This window comes from Harmonia axyridis, chromosome 2 (genome assembly GCF_914767665.1).
Source record: "Harmonia axyridis chromosome 2, icHarAxyr1.1, whole genome shotgun sequence".
NCBI classification, from domain to species: Eukaryota; Metazoa; Arthropoda; class Insecta; order Coleoptera; family Coccinellidae; genus Harmonia; species Harmonia axyridis.
Genome location: NC_059502.1, coordinates 29510545 through 29536858, shown reverse-complemented (window position 1 = coordinate 29536858; position 26314 = coordinate 29510545). Strand labels below are relative to the sequence as shown.

General features: G+C 32.0%; 1 long non-coding RNA gene across 1 annotated transcript in view; it reads right to left on the bottom strand.

Annotated features, from left to right (window-relative positions):
- The window catches only part of LOC123672970, a 37396-nt gene that overhangs the window by 8408 nt on the left and 2674 nt on the right, over positions 1-26314 (bottom strand). Inside the window, exon 2 of the long non-coding RNA XR_006746395.1 lies at positions 7117-7151. This is a non-coding gene — a long non-coding RNA (uncharacterized LOC123672970). The remainder of the gene's footprint in view (positions 1-7116; positions 7152-26314) is intronic.

Sequence of the window (26314 nt, the reverse complement as noted above, 5' to 3'; positions counted from 1 at the left end):
AAAAAACCAATTGAAAACACTCGGAATTTTGAATTCCTCAATAGTTAAAAATGATATTCCTTATTTCTATCAACTTATTTGACCTTATCTATGAAAATTACTGTGAATTATACAGAATAATTAATTATTTCCGCAAAATCAGTTTTTTGTGATAATTATACCAGTTTATCGAATCTTCATTAATTTTCGTTACAGATTGGGTGAATGATTACCAAAACTTATAATGAATTAATTCATCATAGTTTACTAACTGGATCTTTATAATAATTCGGATTACAGATTGGGTAAATGATTACCAAAACTTATAGTTAATTAATTTATCACAGTTTACTAACTGGATCTTTATAATAATTAGGATTTTCCTGAGGATTACTCAGAGAGAGTTGTTTCTTTTTTTTTCTCGAAATCGGTAGCATATACGACAAAACAACAAGAAACCAAAAAGTGTAGCACTAGACCAAAGTTCTGAGGAAAAGGAGCGAGCACTGTTCTAGAAAAAATATCACCCTGTGGATTTGGATTGAAAATTTGCATATGATGAAAACTTTAAATTGGAATATCTATGCCAAATATGAGTTAAATATCTTGTGTAGAGAAGGTGCTGTGAGAAAAAGCAATCTCAAAAATATTTGATTGAATTTGTTGTAACTTGGTGGAAATCCATTTATTTGATATTAAATATGGGCTAGTCTAATTTCCACTTTCAGAAGATATTATAATAGCTTGTATTTATTATCATCTTAAAAATAACCAATCTATCAAAGAGGCACATTCTACGTCTCATAACGGTGATTTATAGTCCCTACATAAAATAAGTTTAGGGTCAATTTGGTTCGAATTATGAGGGGCAATTGCTATGGTATCGAATCATGACTTCAGCTTATTCGAATAATGACAGCTGCTCCTTATGTAGATGATGTTCAACAAAACTTCACTATTTTCTCTATTTCAGTCAAGTTCTATGGAATATTGTCGAAATTCAATGAAAAATTCTGATTGAACATCCTAGTGACATTTCTATTGTAGCTTGGCAGTTGATGTGACTGTTACAAAAATTGACAGATTACGGAATTTAAATCGTACTTTGCAGATAAGTCGCAAATCATTTCACTCAATCCAAATTATATTACATTGACAATTTACGTGTATTGAATTTTGATAGGATTAAGACTGGGTAGACCACAAAACGGAAAAATAACTGAAAACAATGCTGTAATGAGTTCATTACAGCACTGTTTTTAGAACTGTAATGAACTCATTACGATACTGAAATAGATAAAATCATTTTGTCATACATAAATTGTGAAATCATACTTATTCTTATTGAACATCTAATACAGCATAGTTTTGTTTTTTTTTCACGCTTATCATATCCTTCTTTGATGAAAATTATCCAGAATTTAAATCAAACTTGGTCAATGTAAAAAAAATTAACGAGAAATGAAGTAAGGTGAAATTTTTTTTAAACACAAGAACTCAAATATCTCGGAAACTGTTGATTTTCGGTTATAAATCAATATGGCTCAATCGACAGTAAATGAGTGATATTAACACCTCCTTCAAGGCTACCGTCTAATTTGGAAACACCCTGTATAATAGCTAGTTCTATTGACGTGATGTCATCAAACTCATTGAAAATACACACTCATCATTATTGATTGAATTAATGAAGAAAATAATTATAATTATTGTGTTACCCACAAAACTAAGTACATAATATAATTAGGTAAGAACATTCATTCTCTTGCTAAAAATAAAAACACCGATAGATTTACCATTAATCGATTATATATTTCGATGTAAATGAAAACGCACCCTAAGATAACCACATTGGCAAAAAGTTAAGTTGAATAAATAACTGTTTGTGGGTGTCACAGTTCCAATGTCACTGAGTTGTCTCGGTGCACAAACACGCCAACAATGGAAGATACCGCATATGACGAAACCCGTACGTATGTCCCAATTCGAATCAAATATATGGGTATATGGTTACATAATTAGGTCGACGACCTGAATAACTCGTAAACAAGTAATAATCAGCGGAGCAATACGTGCCCAGACAGTTCCGTAGTGGAACACCCAAACTTCGATCCATAAAATGATGTATGTTCCATTGGAATTTTAACGATTGCTCTCCTCATATTTTTATCGCCTCCCTATAAAGCTGTGACCTCGCAGCATCAGTGCATGGTTATGTATAGAAGGCGGTTTACCAGCATTCAAAAGGCAAACATACTTGGTTAGCGTCAAGGGACATACTGAGTATAGCTAGATTTTTTATTTGAATAATTTTTTTTCGGGAGTTATTCAAAGAAAATATTTTTCTAACACGCCTCAACTTTTTACAGCCCGAAGATCTTTAAAGTGACACTCACCTTTCAGGCGCGTGCCACAAACTTCCACACTCGTGAGAAAAGTTGGACCTTTCCCACTTGATGCACAATATACTATTCTCACAGAATGAGCCATACATAGTTTTGAAATTAAGTAAGCTATAAAGAATACGCTACTTTTCATAGCAGTTGTAGGAGATAGTTATTTTCCTAACAAATGTGGAAAGTGATACTTTTCCGCAAGAGGATCATTGGATTCTAAACATTAAAAAATATAAACTAAAATATAATGAAAGGAAAACGAAGAAAGTTATGCATTAGTGTTTATAAAATTTCCATCACAGAGTTCTAACAATTTTCGATAAATAGATTTTTGAACATTTTATTATAATAATTCTGCAACAAACCACGCAGTGTGATATTTTTGTAACATAAAAAACTAATACCCCAAATACCTGTTTAGAAAATTATATTTAGAATTCGAATCTACTAAGTACCCCAAATTCAAACCTTGCGGAATAAAATTCATTTCGTTTTTTGGTTTTGTACAGTAAAGATTTGCAAAATTAAATAAAAATTGTAGTGTTGTTTGATCTGGCTTCATCCTACAGAATTTCCCATGAGATCAATGGCAAATACTAATAGCACAAATATTCACATAGAAATACTATCCATTCCGATGCAATTCAACACAAAACTAAAATAACTAAAATCTTGGACTAGCCGAATAGAGGCATCTGAAGATGAGCTGCCTCCTTAGCCTAGCAATTCATACACTTGAAATGAAACCCAAATCAGGGTGTAGATAATACCATAGTATAAGGAATTCCTTATACTATGATAATACTATTTTGCACGTTCCAATATAGTCTCATAATTCTGACATATTGTCTGCAATTTTTAAATTATGAAACGAAATAGTTATTTTCCTAACAAGTGTGGAAAGTGATACTTTTCCGCAAGAGACTGCAGTTGAACGAACGACGCGAAGCGGAGTTCGGTCAAGCTGTCGAGTGCGGAAAAGGCACTTTCCACATGAGTTAGCAACATTATTTTTCCTACTAGCGTAAACGAAACTCTTTCAAGGAGAGTTTTTCTCTTGACACCGACAGACGTTATAAGAAATTATATTTTTCGGCAACCGTCCGGGAAGTGCTCACTTTCCGGACGCTTTTTCTCTGAGAAAGTAGCATTTCCCGGCCTAGTCCGGAAAGTACGTACTTCCCGGACTAAGCCGGAAAAGAATCATAGAATCCATAGCAACCGAGATAACGGCTGACAGTTCATATGAAATTAGTTGTCAAAAATTTGCATGTTTTTTTATCGCAATCGCAATAAAATATGGAAAGCAGCAGCGATAGTGTTATTTTACATGGTTGCCGAAAAAATATTGTACGCAACACGCCCGAAAATGGTTTTTTTGGACTCACAGACTTTTGTCTATTCGTCCAAAAAAACCCTATTTTCCGGACTTGTTACGTAAATTACTATTTTGTGCGCTCAGCCGCATAGAGAAACGTTTGAATTTCATGATTGGCGCATAGAGACATATTTGCGTGCAGAAAAATCCCTTGCTATTCACTTTCCGCAAGCATATGCGTGCGGAAAGTGAATAGCAGGGCTTTTTTCCGCACGAATTTGGAAAAGTACTACTTTCCAAACGTCAATACGTGTGGAAAGTAATACTTTCGAAAAGCTAGTAGGAAAATGATTTTGAACGATTAGGTTGGACTCACTGATTAATTCATGGCCCAAATCAATTCTCCCAGACACCATAACTTCCGGGAGGAAATATCTAGAAAATTGAAATTTTGAGCCTAATGAATCTAATCCGCCCAATACTTTCTAAACTACAAAAATTTGAAATGTTGTTCCAACAATAACTCAAAACCAATTCAATCGAATCAAAACTTTGTGGTCAGTTGCAAAATAACGATAGGAATATTTCACCAGGAGACTGAAAATAATACTTTTATTTTTAAAAGGATGTTGAACTTTCATTCAATATCTGAAAAATTATTATTTAACTGAAATTGTGAATATAGCACATCGAATGAATAAGTTAGTCAATATTCATCTTTAGACCACCGTACCCCCACAAGGGGGAATTAAATGGAAGAGGTTCTGGCAGGTGTATTCTCAAAACCATTAAACTTTCATTCGAAATATTTGTTCGTAACATGTTTCCTTTTCGAATCAATTTAAAAGAATCACCCGGTATAACAAATCGTGATCTTCAATTAGTGAAATTTAAACTATTAATTAACGAGTGCGTAAAAGCTTCTGACCAGGCCTCAGTGATTTTCAGAATCTGTGTGAAAATTTTAAGCAGCAGGAATCTCCCAATCCTGCAGAATTTAACGCTGTTAAAATTATAAGGGTAAGTTAGACTTAACCCCCATCAAAATAGGTTAACAATAGATTTAAAAGGAAATGATAATCATAACAATAAGAAGAGCCCAAATTTCCGTACTAATTTTCGGACTTTCACATGATATCGAATTATGCAACCTCTATTGAATCAGCGGAAGTCATAAAATGTAATAATGGGAACTGGTGTACGAGGTCGAGCCGCTTCATTCAAGGAGGATATCCCACATGCTTCCCCTTTTCGGATATTTTTATCTTCAGTACAATTAAACTCGTATTCAGAAAGGCCTTGTTTGCGAGCTGCGAATCCAGCCACATATGACTCTTTCCCATTCATGACTTTGATACGACGCGCCGGTTAAGCCCGACGCATACTGCGACGAAAAAGCTCGTGGTATTTTTCTGCAATATTGCAACACTTACAGCCGTGTGCACCGAATATTGTGATTTTTAACTCGAGTTTGATTTCTGTTGCACCGCGCTTTAAATTTCCTACTACCAGTTAAAAATGATCACACAAAATAGACACATTATTTGCCGCTTGAAATACAGGGTGTTCCAAAATTGGAGGTACAAAGGAAAATGACAGATTGCTTGAATAATTTTGAAGAAAAAGCGCAAACGCTTTGTTTTCGAGATACAAGATGTTCTTGTAGTTCTATTTTTTGTGGTGATTATACAAGCTTGCTGAATCCTTATTGATCTTTGCAAACGATGAGGTAAATAAGTACCAAAACTTACAATTAATTTTTTCGTCAAAGATTACCTATTGGATCTTTATAATAATTTGGATTCGAAACTGTTTTCTCGAAATCGGTAGAAGATACGACAAAATTAGAAGAAATCAATAAGTGTAGTACCTTCTGGAAAAATATTCTTTTTACATTTTTATAAATCATCAGGAGGAAAGAAGCGAGCACTATTCCAGAAAAAATATCACCCTGTAGATTTGCATTCAAGATTAGCATAGCACATGATGAAAACTTCAAATTGAATTATCTATGCCAAATTTGAGTGAATATCTTATATGAAGGGCTATCAGACAAAAACGTGTAAAAAAAATCAAACTTTATCTCGCATTTGCGGTTCCATGTTTATAGGACTTTTTATGATATTTCGAGGAATCTGTCATTTTCATTTGTACCTACAATTTAGCTTGTAGAACTCTATCCATACAACCTATAATAGATTTGTGTTCTGAGTATATAACCATAATATCGTGTTCGTGTGACAAGTGAAAACTGAAAAAATGGATACTTGTGTCCAATGAATTCGAAGAACTCTTTTGTTAATATTATCAGTCGTTTCCAATTTTAATATTATATAAAAGCAATCATTGAAAATTATCACAGGTTATATTATGGTTATGTCGCAATATAAAGATATAATAATAATAATAATAATAACATTGATCCTTTAAGACAAACAAGTATAGGACAGGTCATAATAAAGCAAAAGAGAATTCAAAAAGATCAAACTAAACAATATTTGCAATTGACTGTTACTCGTATAGTTTTAAGTCATTGTCCTCTAAATATTCTCTTACAGAGTAGTAACATTTATTCAGTAACAGATTCTTAACTAATTTTTTGAAGTAGTACATATTTCTACTTCTTATAGAGACTGGTAAATGATACTATACCGGTAAAGACAGTATACCTTGATTTATAGTTCCGACTGAAATACTAACAAGCGCGCGAAAATCCCTAGAATTTCATTGAAACTTTATCCATACAAAGCCAACTCAATCATTTCTTCTTATAATATCAATATTCCATAAATTTTGAAAACCAACTAGCGTTCACAAAAAAATCAACTCTATTGGAAGTTGTAATAATGAAATCGAGAATATAAAGAAAATCTATATTTGTACTGCAATTCAGTGTGTTTCTAAACATTGTTATGGTTTGGCTTAGCCCATATAAATATCGAAATCACAAAATTGCTGTCGGTTATCGAGGGATTTGATATATGATTTTTAAGGAGACATTGGTAGAATGTAGTTCATCTCGAAAACATTCTCAAAAGATTTCTATCTGATAAGTATCTATCTAATAAGTATAGAACTCGAATATTATTCAATTGAGGGATGAAAAGATAACATCATCGTAGGTATTATTGCCTAATTATCCACAAAAAATATACTTTTCCAAATAAAATGAAAATAAACGTATGTATTTTTGTTGAATTTGGAGTTGTACATTTTTTAGAAGGAATTACTTTTTCTAAATCAGATGAAATTCTTCGAGACTTTCATGAAGCGAAATGCAATATTTTTGACAAAATATAAGCAAAAAATGAATTAAGTATTTTCTGGGGAAAAAATGAAAGAAAATATTTGGAAACATTTTTCAATCAGCGTTTAAGTATAATAAACTAAACTAGTTGCTAAAAAATATATTTCAATACTTACAATTCAGATAGATGCAAAAAGATTATCCAATGAATCTGAAAAAAGAAAAACAATGTTAAACATTGGTCGCCAGCCATAGCCTATCGACATTCAGCCTAACCGAATTAACTATTATTGAATACAATTCCTATATCTTCCTATATCTGTATTCATCGAATACTTCTCGAGTACAATTATTATAGATAAAGCAAAAGCATGTATCAGTTAGTTACCTACATCATTTAAGGGGGTCGTTGTTATGCTGCCTGCTCGTGTCTTCCGACTATAAGTGATACTTAAGTATTATTGACTATTAAATAGCTATTAAGTTTATTTTTTTGATTGTATCAAGCAATCATGATAAAAAAATTGATGCACATCGAGTATCTGGCTATTGTGTATTTTTATGTTCAATAAATAATTCCTATGCTGATGATAAACCACTGTTTTTGTATATATTGAAGGATATCCCATATAAAACACGGTATAAGAACATCCGCTTGAACGGGGTAGTAATTCCCTCAAGGGATATGCAAAAAAAATTATATTTGGGGTTTGTTTTGGTGTAAGGAAATCATTGGAAATGATGGGTGAAGTATATCAAGTGGTTAATTTAATTTGAGATTTTCTATCGTCCATTAACTAGTAGTATTTTTTATTTCATGCCAACACTATTCTCTAGCGCAAGACTTCTGGAGAAGTAGATATTACCTTGAGAACGACAAATTTCAAATGAACCAAAAAATGTATGAAAATGTCAAATCCGAATGGAGGCTATTCAGTACGCTTTGAAGTTTTTTGAGTTCACAATGGATATTTATCATAAATTGTAGTAACTATACTCTACTCTACACAGAATTATCAACGAATCGAAAACGGTGTCCTCATCTTCAGAAACCTAAGGATCACATACTACTTACACTAATTTTCAGTTTTTGCAAATGACAACATCATTGTCGAAACGATTTTTTAGACGTTTATAAAGATTCTGACTGTTACAGGGTGGTTACTACGAATTCAATATTTAATAGGATCTCTATCTTCAATCCCATTTTCGGGAAAATGATAATACAAAAACTCAAGGTTATTGGAGCCATAGAGTAATAAACATAGATAGAGGGAGTATACGCAATTTTTACATGTCCCCAACATGGTTAGATTACGTTGTCGGATTGTGATATATTTTCGAATCCACAATTTTACTATTTTATCATGAATGTATATTATATTGAATGAAATATATTTATTTGATTCATTCCCGATTAAATATGCAAATTTGAATATTTGGAATCCGATATTTTTCCTAATTGTCGAATTGCAGAATATTTATTATTTTTGTATCTACCTGCTGAAATCCAAGGTTTTGGCAATTTTTGCTCTGGTAGTGTTATCGGTTGTTTCACGTTGTTTGGCGGGCTTGAAGTTTGTTTTCAGGATTTCTGATATATTTAGGTATTTATTTCAATATATTTTGAGTTCATATGAAACGTTGATTCACTATCGGACATAAGAAGTGCTCTCTTTGTGGAGAAACTCGCGAATTGAGTGAAATATCGTATCACTGATATGTAGGTATTCATTTCGGCGCACCTTATGTCAAATTTGATAGTTCATGTTGCTTACTGAAAATGATGCTCTCTCTATGTTTATTACTTTGAGATTGGAACCGATGAAAGAAAATGCAAATAGAGAAATTAGCAAATTATAGGTAATCTCTGTCAGAGATCCATGAGAGACAGACAAAAAAAATTCTTGCAAAACGCACTCATAAGAAGAAAATTAAGTTTACCCCGAAAGCAACTGTAGAAAGACGTGAGAGAAATTTGTCAAGAGGCGTTCTATAAGCCCCGGTGCACACATCCGACATTTGCAGTTGCGACACCGTTGCGGTGTCGTACGCTAGTGTGCATGCTCCCATTTGATTCTTTGTACCACAGGCCGCAAGTACGACACAGCAACGGTGTCGTAACTATAAAAGTCGGATGTGTGCACCGGGCCTAAAACGTCAACGATCTAGGAATAATAGAATGAAGTTTTAATCAATTGGGACAATTTCCGGAGGGTTAATTTCTATGAGAAAGACTATTGAATATAATGAATCAAAGCATTATTGATGAACCTATCCGTTCAAGGTTCAAGAAAGATAGGGAGATATCTACTATACACAGATAAAAATGTCCCATTTCATGTAGTTTCTATGAATGACGGCGCTTGACTGTCATGACGCGATATATGAAAATATGTAGTATTTATGTCAGAGCCATTGTTTTCTGTCCGAATGCGTCCGTGGGTTCCTTATTTACGTAGGTTATCAATGTCATTAAAAGACTACGATTAAAAGCCAGAAATACAGTGTTCAATTAACAATGGAATGTTTTATCGTGAGTTTGACGTTAGAAGCGTTGATATCTACCATTTAAATTATTAATATCCATTTAGGCTATCTCGGGACGGCTGAATCCAGGTTCGAACATGGTTGGCATGTTTGCAATAAACAATAACAGTGGCGCCTCAATTCCTCAAATTTTTTCTTGTATTCGCAGCAATTACGAATTATTTCGCAATGTTGGCTGAATGCTCGAGGTAAATATAATTGCGATGTTGTTTGTGAATCACGTGAACAGAGATATTGAAATCAGACAATTAACATCGGTTACATGAACTCAGTTTTCCAGAATATGTTCAACAAAATGCTGTGAACTCTAAGCTATTACCTTCATACAGGGTTATTCCTTGGTAAATGGGCGGAAGATAAGAATAGATAGAGGACACTGAGGCGAGTCAGAATGATCAATATTTGAAGGGTTTATCTCTTTTTAGAATAAAGATACAGAGTGTTTTATTGATTTTGTCAATTTCTTCAATTACCCATAACTTTCGAACCACCCTATATATTTTCATGATATTTGGTACGTTTATTCTCTGTAACAACTACTTCATACAGACATAGGAACTGAATTTTTTTTCAGGCCCGGCCTAGGAATAATTCATAAATAAGATTCAACCAAAAAAAAAACACTCTCTATATCAAAATTTCTTGAATTTGATTGGATATTCGAAACAAGGAGACAAAACTAAAGGGAGCAAAATATCATTTTAACTACTGCATGCGATTTCAATAATCAATAAATCTAGTCAAATCTGAATATTCAGACAATAAAGTAACCAGAATGTAAAGAAAAAATCAAATTTCATTCTGTATTTTTTAATTTTACCAATTCCATTGATTTTTTTTGGCCACAAAATTGAAACACAACGAAATCCAGAGGTATTTGTTTGAAGAAATCTTTTATAATTTCAATTAGTGATATCACTAATAAAAACGATAACATCGAAAATAAAATGTATTTATCGAATATCTAAATTGAAAATAAACAATAAAATGAGTTCTGAAAAACATAAAATCTCAATGAAAACCCTTAATGATATAAAAAAATCTTTTGAAACGAATGAAAATTCACCTAAATTCCTCAAAATTCCATTCTGCTCAATGCATTTCTGTGCTCATTTAATTAGAGAAGTTATTGATTTTCTTATTATTCATTGAATTTATTTTCAATTTGTTGCAAGCGTTCTCGATTCTTTAATGAAGTTGCATTTTATCGTTTATCCGTGTCGAGTAAACTTATGATTTTAAGAAACCCCAAATACATATTGATAGGAATCAAGTCAAGGCTCCTTGCAGGCCAGTTATGAGGTCCACCCTTTCCCATCCAACGATTCGTATAATTTTCGTTCAAGAAATTGGTCACAATGTCCTCGAAATGAGGTGCAGCCCCATCGTGTTGAAAATACATGCTCCCGACATCAACAGCTTCATCAAGCAAAATAGTTAACATATTTTGAAGAAAATAAAAATAAACTTCGCTAGTTAAAAATGGTGGTAACACGTAAGTAACGTAACAACCAATCTACTATTATAAACACCACCCTGAAGCATTAAAATCTTTATTCGGAAAGGGCCTGTTTTGTAGCAAAAACACCTAATTACTTAGCTTCGGGCCTTTATTATGTAAAACTTGAAACGTATATCAAACTTATTTTTTTCCATAAATATACAGGTCTGCAAAATCAGTATAGTGGGTTATTTATGTGTTAAAAAGAAATTCCTAAAGAATGCCGGAAGTCATTTATCCTCTCGTGAGAGCTTTATGCAGAGTGGGAAATGTCATTCCGAAATCATTTCGCGTGAACAAAATATTAATATAATCAAATTATATGTGAGATCTGACAACACGGATGAATAGGTGGTTGGGCGATTTATTTTAGCTTATTCTCTTCACCAAGTTTCGTCTGTTCAAATAGCTGAAATAACTGAAAATCTAGTTGCATTAACGTATGAAAAACGCTAACATGACGATAAATGACCGGTCCTATACGTCAAAGTCGAAATGACATTCCGGACTGCAGAGTCACATATATTTTGAAAAAACATGGGTACTCACGCATAAAACATTTGTTGCATCTCATCAACAAATAAAGTTTATTTGAACTAATCAATAGGTATAATAATTAACGTTACAATTTATCCTTGCTTTTCGTTTGCTTTCAACCGAGCAACCCAGAAAGAAAAAAGCTCCTCGATCAGTAAAATGAACTTAATATTGTTTCAATATAAAATAGCAAGTTTTAAAAAATTAATTTTTATCATTTCTCCGTTTTTATAAGTTCAAGTTTATCGAAGTCACGCAAATGAAAAACTTGAGAAAATATGTTTCTAGTAATATAATCCTTCTAAACTTAACATATACATTCATATCTTGTAAGTCAGAAAATTTTCCAGAAGAAGTGAATCAAATCGTTTTCCCAGAGGAACATTGTTTGATTTGATTCGTAATTGAATTTCATCTTATATCTAGCGATGCCGAACAGAAATGAATGAATTTCCAAGAAAAGATTACTAAAGAATTCAATTTCTATCGAAATGATTCTGAATAATTAATTAATTATTTAACTCGATAGAACATAATTGTCTTTTGGTTCTACAAAGACTACAAGAACACACCACGAACGTTTCCGAAAACAAGATTATATACGAATGAGTCAAATCTGTTTCAACTAATTCAACAGTACGATTCTACGAAGATTATTTCAGTCTAACGTTGAATGAATTCAACAGATTCCAACATTACCAGGAACAATGACAATGTCTTTACAAGGTGCTCAGACGAAGTAGTTGGGAGTGAGGTTACCTACTGATGCTAATTTGTGATTCAAATGAATTAGTCAGACAGTTCTCTTGTATCATTGTGTAAAATTAGGTTTAATCAGAGGCAGAGTTACCGTAGTTACCGGATTTGTCCACCAGAGAAGAAAACTGGTAACATTCAATTTCTACGGAATTCCAAAGAGCACATCTGATTCATTGAAGTCAAAGAGTTTGAGAACATTTGAAATGTTAAGGTGCAAAGAAATTGCTTCCGGGTCTTCCGAAATTAGTGCGAAGCATTGTGATCACTTTCTTGTGGATAAATAGTCATCTATAATGCAAGTCCAGAAGGGGTGGATATTTTTCCATGAGTTCAAAATTACAAATTACCTACCCACAAAGTGGCGAGTTTTTGAATGAACGAGTGTTAGAATGAGCTTTCCATATGAATATTGTACTAATTCATTGAATTAAACCTTTTTCAGTGCAGTTTCATTTTGATTCTGTGCAGGAAACGCTTGATCGATTGTTTCAATTTTTGAAAGAACACTTCGTATGGAAGTCAAGATAAACTTACCGATTTTTTCTCACAAAAGAATTTTTAATTTTTGTTTTTCATTCCTTTGAAAATTTAAAGGTTTTTCAATCGTATCTCAACTATTTCAATGATATATTTCAAATTTTCTTTAATATCTTGGAATTACAAAACACAACTTTAAGCCAATTGTCATTTATCGCTTTCTTATTTAGTAATATTATTTATAGATATCTGAATTTTCAACCTGGAGTACACGAGGACGTATATATATTTTTTTTTGAAAAACTTTAAATGAAGTGCATGTGTTTTATCAACAAAATGAAAAATTCCAAAAAATTGTTAAATTCATCATTGAAATAATTGAGATATGATTCAATTTTCAAAGTGAAATGAAAGAAAAACTATAGATTCTTTTGTGAAAATAAATCAGTGAATTTATTCTAAACTACCACACGAAGGTTTCTTACAAAAATTGAAGGAATGGACAAGCGATTTCCGCAAAGAATCAAATTTAATCTGCACTGAAGAACCTAGTAAAAAAGTAGTGGATACCCCTGGCTTGCCTGGTTTTATAAAAAAAAATGTCGAAACCGTTATCGAGTAGGTAGGTAGGCAGTTTAAAGTTTATATGTGCGTCGAAACTTCAAAATTACTTGTCTGAATCTCCTGAAGTTGGATATCAAATAATTAGATATCATTCCTACTATTTTCGAGTGCAATTAGAAACACAAAAATTAATTATTAACCATTACGAATCTTAAAATATCCAGAATAATAAGGCTAATAAGGAAACAGAATCGTTTCAGGAACTGCACATCAGTAAGTACCCCTTGTTCAGTCTAAGAAGAGCTGAATAGAAGACCAGATTGCTTAATGAGTGAATTAATTGTAAGCACCTGCAACCAAACTGCTCCTCAAATTAATGGCACATCCGGGTTCAGCCCTCTTTTTTATGGCTCAGATAGTAACAAGAGAATAAGTTAGAATACGTAATAGTTAAGTCATTTCAATTTTGACCTCGGAACATAAAATATTATGTACTTTAAAGAATGCGAAAACTTTTACATTAAGCCCGGTGCATACGAGCAGCAAAGCAGTCGGGACGCCCAAATAGTTTTCAATCGGATAAGTTCTCAGAGTAATAAACATAGAGGGAGCATATATCATTTTCAGTAAGCATATTTTGTCCCCAACATGAACTATCAAATTTGACATGAAGCGCGCGGAAAAGAAAACATATCAGTGATACAATATTTCACCCAATTAGCGAGTTTCTCCACAAAGAACGCACTTCTTAGGCCCCATAGTGAATCAACGTTTCATATTAACTCACAATATATTGAAATAAATACCTAAATATCTCAGAAATTCAGAAAACAAACTTCAAGTGCGACGTGAAACAACTGATGACACTAGGAGAGCAAAAGTTACCAAACCTTAGATTTCAGAAGGTAGATACAGAAAATAATAAATATTCTGCTTATTATAAATTCGACAATTAGGAAAAAATCGGATTCCAAATATTCAAATTTGCATATTTACTCGGGAATCACTCAAATAAATATATTTCATTCAATATAATATACATTCATAACGATATAGTAAAATTGTGGATTTGAAAATATATCACAATCTGACAACGTAATCTAACCATGTTGGGGACATGTGAAAATTGCGTATACTCCCTCTATCTATATTTATTTCTATATGGATACGTTGAGAGGTACCCGATATCTATCGGAATCCAATACTCATTTCCCCATTACTCTCAACGTATTTCTGTCTATATGGATTTGAAACTATCATGACGTCCTAGTAACTTTGCAGTTTATGTGCGGCTCTAAATGTTCATTATGTCCTCTATTCCTCAACTATCTTCACTCATAACATCAAATAATAAATATTCGCTTGGAAATTTGTTATCAAAATATTGGGATATTCCGGAACTAACCAAGCAGGAAATTTCAAATCTCTGAATAATTTCTCACGGAAGTTATATTTGCCTACTAACGCAGGGCTGGTTAATCGAATTTAAGCATTAAGTTTAGTGGAACGAGCGTGAAATGAAAGAAAATCATAATGACGTCAAAGGCAAAAAACTATTTCTGATTTTGTGGAAAACGCTTATATTACCTATTTAGGCATTTATTTGGTGGATCAAGATAAAACTTGGGCCTCATATTTCGAATGAAAAACAAATGTTGAACTTTTCTGATAGTAGACATTTAGAAACAGGAAGTTCTGAAGTTTGATGTTGCAATAGTTTGGAGAGAACCGTCGAATCATCATAAGAACTACTATTTTTGTCTTATTAATACTAAAGGCATAAATAGAAACAATGGACACAAATGTAGATGACCTGATCTAGATTCTGCAAGAAGACCTGCGGTGAATTCGGGAGAAATGCCTTTTCCATATCTTCACTATCTTCCTGAATTCCCGGAAGGAGATACAAAAACATCGTCTGATTGATGTTCAAAAAATTTAATCGGACGAATTAGAGTGAATTCAAAGTATATTGATCAATTTAAAGCATTTTTTTCAATTGCTTTCACAAATTGGACTTCCGGAGTGATTTGAGTCTCCCACAATTCAAATCCAGAACAAAATCAAAATCACACTTTAAATTCTTTAAGGACATTACGGATAGGTTATATACAAACTTGGATTTTTAGTTCGTTTGTTTATTAATTGAAATATTAGGTGGCCAAAAAGGTCTCCGGATTTAACACCGTCAGATTTTTTCCTTTGATCATATTATATATATCATAAGAACAAAATTTATCAATTTGAAAATGTTCGATACGTATTAACATCGTTTTTATTTGTTACAGAAATTTTCATGGTTTTTATTTTAAAAAAATACACATTTTTGTATTAGAACTTCAATACTAATTACAATAAAAAACCAAATGATTACACCAATGGATACTATTGAATAAAGTGCCTGTAGAATATTTTTGTTTCATGTTTATAGCAACCCCAATTTTCTCTTATAGCTTGAAAACAGCTGAACTAATTAAGTTGCGGTTTTCACCAAATTACCTCTCTCAACAATCAAGTCCAAAAATGGGTCATTCATTTTTTCTAGCTCTAAGGGATTCTGAGATCCCCTCTCCAAACAACGTATACATAATAATAATAAACGCCTTTATTGGATAGATGCATTCTACTCAGGGGAGAAGTCAACTTAATCCCCCGAATAGAGTAAAACACAATAACATGATTTACATTGAATAATTATATGAAGAAAATTGAATACTCTAAGACAAAAAAAAATAACCAAGAAAAAAAACAGAACAAAAAGGGAAACATGAAATAGAAGGAAACGGCCTCTCGGGTCACTTAGTTACGAAACGATTACGGTGACGATGAATTGATCTATGGGCATAGTTTATTGAGAAGACATCAAAGAGGAATACAATTTTTCGATCACAACTGCGTGTAGTACTTGTAACTTAGTAGTAAATCCTTTATCGCAGCAATTTTCGATCTTTGCATAGTATAGGCGCGCCCACCTTGAAACGACGGCTAATATATGGAAAGTAACGAAATTAAACAACCTAATAAGGTCTTCGTAATACAAGTTTTTAACTTACTCCAATACAGTGGCAAATATGGAAGTCATGGTAATTCCTTCGTAGTACTTTCAACATACACGTCATATCAGACTCAATCAAATATTTAACAGTACTGATTGTACACTCCATGTTGATACATCCACCAAAGCGAGAAATGAAATGATTATTATGAGCATGAACAGTTAATTCGAGATCATTTGAACATTCAGAATTTTTCAAAAGAAAAATATATCAGTTTGGAATTTTCACATACTTGGAAAGCTATAAGATCGTGAAAAAAACAATCAGATATTGACACAAAGGTATGACCTGAATTAGGACTGAATTAATGAATTGTTGTTCCCCACATCCTAAAAGATCTTCTTGGCCTATTTGAAACCTTTCCGAAACTCTGTTGAAGTTGTTTTTATTGAGAATAAAAAACTATAGCATTCACATTTAATAATTGGCTGGCACCTTTTTCTTTAATATGTATATACATTTCCTATGTATATTGATTTCCACCAACAAATAATCAACCATGGAATCCAAATAAACTAATAATAAATGGAAAGTATTTGCACACATCATTCATCTTATTATGTATGGAACACGAATATTTTTTAGTTTAATTTCACAACTTATACAAAAATTATGACAAGAGCTATGTGGCGACAGAGTTATTCGTCTTTAGTATTTAATAACAAAATATTGAGGTGTGTTGAAAAGACTCCGAGGGTTTATTCATAAGAACAAAATAATTAGAAAATTTTCATCATGTCGTTGAATTGAATAAAATTTTAGTATTCTCGTTACAAAATGACGAATGCGCCAGTCACGGAGAAAAGCAAGACTATAAGGAACTTGGTGAGAATCTCGACTATAAAACGAATAGAAACCTTAAGGATTAAAGTAATATCTATAGAACTTTTATTCAATCATTGAATTCACATAAGAAAAAAAAAGTGGGGATTGACCTTCAAATATAGTAGTTCACATTTTACACTAATTTGAAATTATTGTTTTCGCTATTAAGTTGCTTGGGAACCTAGTTTTTTGTGGAGAAGGAAAAATTTGTTATTCGTTAAAGAAACTTCTACTTTTCAACCTATCCAAAAAAATTGTATCACTTGAATCATTTTTTTGTTAGTATTATATTATTCTCGAAAGCGAATTTAAACGAATTCCACTCGACTCATGATAAATTCCATTCGTGGAAATATAAAATAATTTCTTCTAAGAAAGCACGTGAAACAGAATTATATATTTTAATTCGATACTTGATATAGAAGCACACGTTCATGTGAAACAGCATTGAGAACGGAAGTTGGTACTAATGGAATTTGTGAAGGTTCAGTATACCATTACATGTGATGTGGGCTGATGGAAAAGCGTGGATAGTATCATTTGAACATGATCTACCATGTATATTTCAAGATTTCGAAATAGATATATCTCACGGAAATACACAGCACAAAATAAAAAATGTTCATTTTTTTTATTTCCTCATATATTTATTTCAGACCAAATTGAAACTGAACATTTCCCTGGAAAAATGAATAAGACTATTTTTTTTCTGCAGAAATCGTTCATTGCAGAGTTACAGGGAGTGGAATATGAAAAATTGAAAGTAATTTTTATTCATCATAACTTTAACAGTTTAAGAACTCTTAAAAGAGCTTTCTTGAGCTCGCGTAGAGACCATATCATGATTTTGTATTGTCGAATTTGGTGAAATAAATTATTATTATTATTGCATACGAATCTGCATATGAAAATACGTTAACACGATAGTAAAATGCACAAATTGAAAAAATACCATTGGGTAGGTACTTAAAACAGTTTATATTCACGGAACTGATTGAACTTTGAACTACATCACTTTTAAACCGAACAAAGGCCAATTTTCCAAATGCTTGGAACGACATGCTCATATGATATTATTTTTCACTAATTTATAATTTAAGACTAAGTAATAAACTTGAAACACTTAGACCATTCGTTTGAAAGAATAATTATAATTAATTTTCTTTCGAATTCTTTTCTTTCCTTTCTAGTTCATTCCAATATCTAGATCCATCTACAATACCGAAAGATGAACTTTGAAACTATTCTCCATTACTCGATTTATCATCATTGGATGAGAGGATCGATAATCTGTTTATTCCACATACTTTGTTGTTATGACTCATTTAAGATTTTTCACAAATTTTGTTTTGCATACACTCCATTCATTGATGACGCATTAGAAGTTTCCATAAAATTTTATGAATCAGCCATGGTAGTCACCATGAGAATGACTTATGTTTATAGTTTCTCTGTACACGAGATCATAAAATTTAGTTATTTCGAGGAACTGAATGGAGCTGAATGAAAATATTCGTCTGAAATCAAAATGCATTCATCAGCACGAAAAAATGTCAACAATTTTGTTGTTCCAGTGAGCGATATCTGACATCTTCAAAGAGCCCGACCTTCATAGAACTAAAAGGTTTGCCAAACTCAACCAGGAGATCCGGTTTTGGTTTTATTTTTTCCAATTAGGAATTAGGACAATTTAATATTGTAGATATAAGTTTTATAGTTCAGAAATCAACTCCTTCTACTCCTCTTGATCTGATAATTAAGAACCGCATCCTGAGGATGGTAGGGAGATTGACTCCCGGACCAGGAACGAAATTATGGTGTACCTTCCCACCATTCGTTGTTGGGTAAAAAAAGTTTAAGCGTAAAACTTATACAGAGCATAACTGATTCTCTCAAGGGGAACACCATCACGTGACATTCTTGTAATCTGTCAATATTTGACCAGGGCAGAAGACAAAAATAATTAACAGTGTTGCCAAAACGATTGAATCATCAGTAGAAGTAAAGAATATTACGATAGTTTCAACTTAGGAAAGGAAGTATTTTACGAGTCTTTTTGAAAATTATCACAAAATTAGACTCTTTCGTAATGATTTTTTTTGTAGGTTTTTTAAAATGCATCAGTCCTTTGTAGAGATACCATATCATCAATTCTTTTGCGAAAAATGAAAACTTACCGAAATTATTATTTTTTTTTCATTCCCACATTACAACAATTGAAATACTACAATCTAGATTATTGTTCAAAGAAATTATGAGAAAATCCAATAAAAATCGGTGATTTGAAGGAAAAAATATTTCTTATTTCGTTTTGAACGTGGTGGTTTTTCCTCCTAACTCACAAGCTGTAAACTTTTGAGAGGTCTCACAAAGATTGGATGCAGTAGTGCGTTACCAAATAATAGTTGAAATTAAATGGAATAAGAGACATACTTTGTTTCCTATTATTGAACTGGTACAGTGATCCCAAGTTTCGTAGTCCTTACTAAATTTTCAAACTAGTATATTACAATTTGTGCTCAATGATTCATACAGTCTGAGGGAGGTTCATTAATTTTAATAATTCCATAGGTCGATTTGCTCGTCCAATATGATGCATTAAAATGCTTTGCAAAATGAAAATATTTTTCCGATGTTTCCAGGACGACTAATGTTTTTTTAACTTCCACAAAAAAGTCCAACGACATTTTAGGCAGAAAAATCCAACGACGTGCAAGGCTACCATTTCATTGAAGGCCAATGAAGATACTTAAGAGGGAACACCACCCCATGAAAGCTCAGTTCAAAACGAAATTAGAGATATTTCTTTTTACAAATCACCGATTTTATTGAGTTCTTCACATAATTTTCTTAAAGAATAATCTACATAGATGAAAGTAAATTTTTTTGTTATACGAATGAAGAATTTAAAATAAGTTTGGTAACTGTTCGTTTTTAGGAAAAAAATTGATGGGATGTACTTTGTACAAAGCAATGATATATTTTCAAACTATTCGTTGAAAAAAAACCTACCAAAAATCATGTCAAAAGAGGTAAAACTATAATTTCGTAAAAGTTGTCGTAGAGTGCTCCCCTCTACCTATTTGCTTCAAAAAAAGAGGGAAGATGAAGTGAATGTACAACTTCGTACACCCTACAAAGTTTGGTCATCGCAGGAGCGCCAGAGAGGAAGTGAATGGGTACCAAAGTTTGACTGACACTCGAGAAACCACGTGGTGGTAATACCTTTTAATCGTTGTAGCTTACATCTATTGCTGCTACGTAGTATTTAGAGTGGGAATTTAGTAAAAATGGTATGCTTCAGAATGATTCCAATGATTTGCAAATGAAAAAATACAAGACCTAAAGAGGGGGATCCTATGTTGTATATTTTTGATTTTGCAGATGACCAGATCGCAATTGCAGAGTATCAGCAGAATGGAGATATATGGTCAGAAAATTGAAGGAACAGTAAACCTCTGCTTATGTCTCACAAGGAACCTATGAATAGGTATATTTAATCGTAGCTAGCAACCCATATCTGGAAAACGGATCTATAAAAAACTTGAACATTGCGAAGTATCTTTACAATAAAGATGGAAATAGTAGAGATGAAATTCAAGAAAGAATAGCAAAGGGTAGAAGAACCTTAATTCCATACTTTTGGAAAAAATAACAAGAAAAAAAACGTGTCGAAAAATTAATAGTTCAAAGCATTATGTTGTGTGTAGTGGAAGTATGGAATTGGAGGAAAAATATAAAAAAAATTATTTTATTTCGATTATTGATATTTTCTAAATAGCTGAATAAATTAGTGTTTCCAGAGTATACTGGCTGAGATTAATTTTTTCTCACCTTCCTCCTGTCTTTTCAAAACTGAATTTGTATCACAATTAAAAGTATATCTTCCTAAAGCATAATTTCCATTATAATTTCGTATCAAATTCAATTATTCTTCCTTTTTCAGGAAATATCGATACCTTCAAGCTATTATTAGAAACATTAACAATTTGCTTCTAACAGTTAAATTCGCTAATAGTTAGTCCAAAAGCGGAACCATAATGATACACTTCATGTAATATTAGTTTAGGGGTCAAAAATACTACCTCCCACACTCACTTTCACAATTAATTGTACACTACAAAAATAGTGAAATGACTCATACGAATGGTATACGGTTGTGTCTATGCTCAAATTAATATGCACTATGATATTATAAATATATTATACAACCAACAATGGTTAAGAAGCATATCAATTAATTTGTTCTCAACGCGGTTTTCCCAAGGTAGGATATGGTTTGAGTTGGCGACTGAAGATTGTTAGTCCGTCTGAAAAATTAACAGCTATTGAACTGATTCATGATCATCAGCCGTAACATTTCGATTAATAAGGCCATTTACTATGGCAAAATCATTTTCCTGTTATGGAATACAGACTTCAAGACGCCACGGTGTTGCAACACCGGATGGTTGTATATTGCTGAAATGAGTAAACTCTATGGGAATCTATCGCTCGGTAAAAATTTGTTTTGATATCCTTTAGCCCGTTTTTCAATAAAACAATCAGTCAACTGTACGTGAACGCTTCGAATTGAGGGATCAAAATGAAGAATTCAATCTCTAGCAAACTGAAGAACAGTCACATAATATCGAAAAATAATATATGATATTTCAAATGAGAATTTACATAATTTCGCTTTGATAGGTATTTGAAATTATGGAATAAAAATATTGAATGAAAAAAACATGAATGCTTCAGTGGTTTCATTCTTTAACAGTTTTATAAATTATAAAATTTAAAATATTTTATACTTGGTTTTTGAATATGAATATTAAATTAACATTATGGCTTAACAACTCTGAAGAGGAAAATAGTATAAAATTAAAAATCGCAAAACATAAGTCATCTTTTGTATTGATTGATTTATTCGATTCTTAGTAATTTTTGAACTTGTAGTTTTGGATAATTTCATTTTTTCTTTTGACTGATATAATTGTTGAAATAGTTGTATTTCAATGATAGAATTATAAAATCCGGCTAAAAATGCAGGAGTTCTCTTAACCTGATACAAAGCTTCGTCCAGAAACAGAGCCATGGAATTTGAAGAGAAAATTTCAATTTTCATGCTTTTGTGAAATTATAACTAACTTCACTATCTGAATTTTTGGGAGATGAAAATTTTAAGAGAAGAAATTTGAAGAGTTAAGTATACAAGATTAGAAGTTGTCCTTCACAAATGATTTTTAAATGAAAAAACAATTATTAGTGCCCATTTTTAACATTTCAATGATAGTAACAATAACGTTAATTTTTGTTAGCATCAATTATCTTTCCGAATCTTTCTCGTAGACAGAGATCGAAAACATCTCAGATCATAGTTTTGGAGATAAATGGTGATTGAACTGTTTTCGATGAGAATACACGTGAATAACTTCTGAATGGTATTAGGTAGACATTAAGAATTCAGTCGATTGTGAATAGATGGCAGAAAATTCCAGCCAAGTATTGAGAAAAAAATTGGATTTCTTTGTTCAGTTGAAAATGTTCACCCTGCATATGAATTTCTGAAAACGATTTCACTGAGTTGGGGCCTGTATTAATAGCAGTTATAATAACAAGCATCTCAAAATTTGGCACACCAAACCGAAAAATGTTCGATGAGATATGTTAGGGCGATTAGAATTCTGTATGAAACAACCTAATACAAGCCTGTTGTTACTGAGGGGGAATATATTTTGCTGAATGAGATATCTTTTGGTGGCAAGTCGAACAAACTGAAGAAGTCAAGGGATTCAGCACATATATAAATGCAACTAGAATCCAATGATAGATCAAGAGAATTTTTGAAAAAAGATGAAATTTTAATAAGAGATATGACATTTAAAAATGCAAAATATATTGAGATTGAAAAACAAATTTCTATTCAGAGAATATGGAGAAAAACAAATGACAATATCAATAATTTTAAATAACTCAGCAGAAAAGTTTAATAAGACTGTATCTCCAAAACAATGGACCTTTCAGTTTTTAAGTCCAACAAGATAGGTCCCTCTTTTCTGCATGGCTAACTAGTTGCGTCAAACAATATTCAATAGAGGCTATTCAAAGTGACAACGATTTTTCATAAAGTTTTAAGATCTCTATTTTGGACGAAAACGAATTTCAATAAATATAGAAAAATCCTTAATATTTAATTATTAAACGGTTAAATCTTACCAGTAATAATTAAAAAAAATCATTACAGAAAACAATTTCAATTCAATTAATTCAAAATTGTTGAAGTGATGATAAAACAATGAACTCTAAGTGAAAATTGCAACTTTTTGCCCATCGTGAAGTTACTTTGCAATTTCGTAGTGTGGGCGAAATTCCCGTGAATGAACACAAAGAATTTTGATTCATTAACCCTGAAACAATAAAATATGGAACAGACTGCAACCGGATTATCTAATTTTGTTGTCACTTTTACGTCGGACTTCCCTTTCCTCTAAATTGTATGTGTAGACGTGAGAAATTCCCACACTCCTTTATCACACCGAGAAATGATTCGAATTATCAACAGTGATTTCTGACTTTAATTATCCAACCATATTTTGAATTAAACGATGTTGCTTCATTTGTGTAAGCAGGCATTTCAAAGAAGAATAGGTGGATAATGTGATGTACATAACATGTTCTCCATTTATTGGCACACCCACTGGATGCATCTCATGTAAGAAACCTTGCATATATTTTTATTGATTTTTTATCTCATGAGATATCCCAATATCTATAAAAAGCGACTCGTTAGTAAAAAACAAGGTTCACTGGAGGAATCGAAATTTTTTTTTACACTCGACTGTAGATCCTTTGGGAAAAATACTATAATCCCTGGGGGAAAAATACTATAATTAGTTTCATCGTTATCATCACGTTTTCAATGCGAATTCAAATAGTTTTCGAATGATAATTTTTGTTCGTTATGATTTTTTTTTAATTTTATGCATACCAAATCGAAAATGAGAATTTTATTGGGGTTTCGAACATTTTTCCTCAACGATTTCAAAAGATGGAAATAATAAACCATGGAGAACGAAGGAACTCCCTTACTATAATATTTTAAAAATAATAATATCAGTATGACATATTTTAGTGACATCGATAAATATCTATTAATGGTGAATTTATTACAAAAACTTTTGATATTCTTGAATATCTTGTGTTGTTTAAATTTAATTGTATTTCAGAAAAATTCAACCTTTTGAAAAAAATGACGAATGTTAATAATTTTTTTCGATGTCTTATTCACTTAAAGACTCGTACTCCTAATGCGATTATCTCTTATCCTCTTGAGGCAATGATGAGAACAGCTCAAAGGAAAACGAGGTTGCGAGCAATGAAACTTCCCTAAAATCTAAAATTCTCTTGAGGTATCTCATTCCAGACTATGCCGAAGTGACGCTAAAAACTTTGGATGATGGAGTAAACTTTTTCGCATAATGTCTTGGAGGTGTTCAATGCGTATGAAAGATCTAGAGAACCAAGGTAACAAATGAACTTGATTGTCTTCAATGAATCTGGATTCATCATTAAATGTTATGGTTCATCACTAAATACTTTAGTTCGTCACTTAAAACTTTAGTTCATCACTTAAAGCTTTAGTTGGTTACTAAAGGCTTCAGTTTATCATGAAAGACTTGATTGTCTTCAATGAATCTGGATTCATCATTAAATGTTATAGTTCATCACTAAATACTTTAGTCAGTCATTTAAAACTTTAGTTCATCACTTAAAGCTTTAGTTGGTTACTAAAGGCTTCAGTTTATCATGAAAGACTTTAGTTCATCACTTAAAGCTTTAGTTGGTTACTAAAGGCTTCAGTTTATCATGAAAGACTTGATTGTCTCCAATGAATCTGGATTCATCATTAAATGTTATAGTTCATCACTAAATACTTTAGTTCGTCACTTAAAACTTTAGTTCATCACTTAAAGCTTTAGTTGGTTACTAAAGGCTTCAGTTTATCATGAAAGACTTCAGTTCATCACTAAATAATTCATTTTATCACTGAAGTTTCCAGTTCATCACTAAATATTTCAGTTCATCATTAAAGACTTTAGTGATGATTCCATATTATATGTTTGGTCATGAATGATGACCGTACAAAAGTGAGAAGGCGGCGTGGTGAAATAAGAGATTCTTATGATAATTTTCTATAGAGATGCATGTGCACTTCACTGTTGGAATTTTTGTTTGAGGCTATCGCTTTTGGAAGCTTTTTGCATCAGAGGCAAAATGACTGCCAGTAGATGGTTGTGCCATATATTCTGCATTATATATGGGTATGCACAAACCCAATTTTTCCACAAAATAATTCGCGACCACAAAATTATGATATCCTATTTTGAAGACAATCAAATCGATTTGTTGCTCTGGTCCTGTAGATCTCCCAATTTTTACCCTCTGAACACATCTAGGACATTATGGATCGAGTATTCACACCATCATTATAATATTAATCAATAGTTTCAATCAAGATATATACAAAAACTACAATTTAATAATCAATTATAATAAATATTCTACAAAAATCCATGAAAAAAAAATTCTAGGTAGTCCTCGTTAAATTCTACAGATTATATTTTTGACTCTGTAGATACAAAAAATGATTTTCTGGAAATCAAAAAGAACTATTTATATGAAATTCACTAAAAAGTCGGTTGAAATATTCAAACAATATAAAGAATGAGGTCTGAAAGAATTGAGGAATAAGATTCAGTTCCGAGAAGATTTTTCAACCCAAAGTCCTTCTATACCTTACCTAATCGTTGCTGCAGTTGTGAAATTTTAAATAATTAACCGATTGGGAATTTGGACCGAATTAAAATGAATAATAAAATTTCAATTGAATTGAAATAGTCGTTTTGTAGTGTTTTTCAATTTTAATACGAATAATGATCGCAGTGATATTTCGTATGTTAACATATCTGAAGCAACGACATCCTTACAGTGGTATCAAAGTTCAGTTTCAAAGGTGAGTATTCACTATTACATATAACTACTTTACAGTCAATAACTTTTTCTGTTGATCAACGTTTGACGTTTTATTAAAAGGTTTTGATATTGTGGACATTTTGTTTCAAG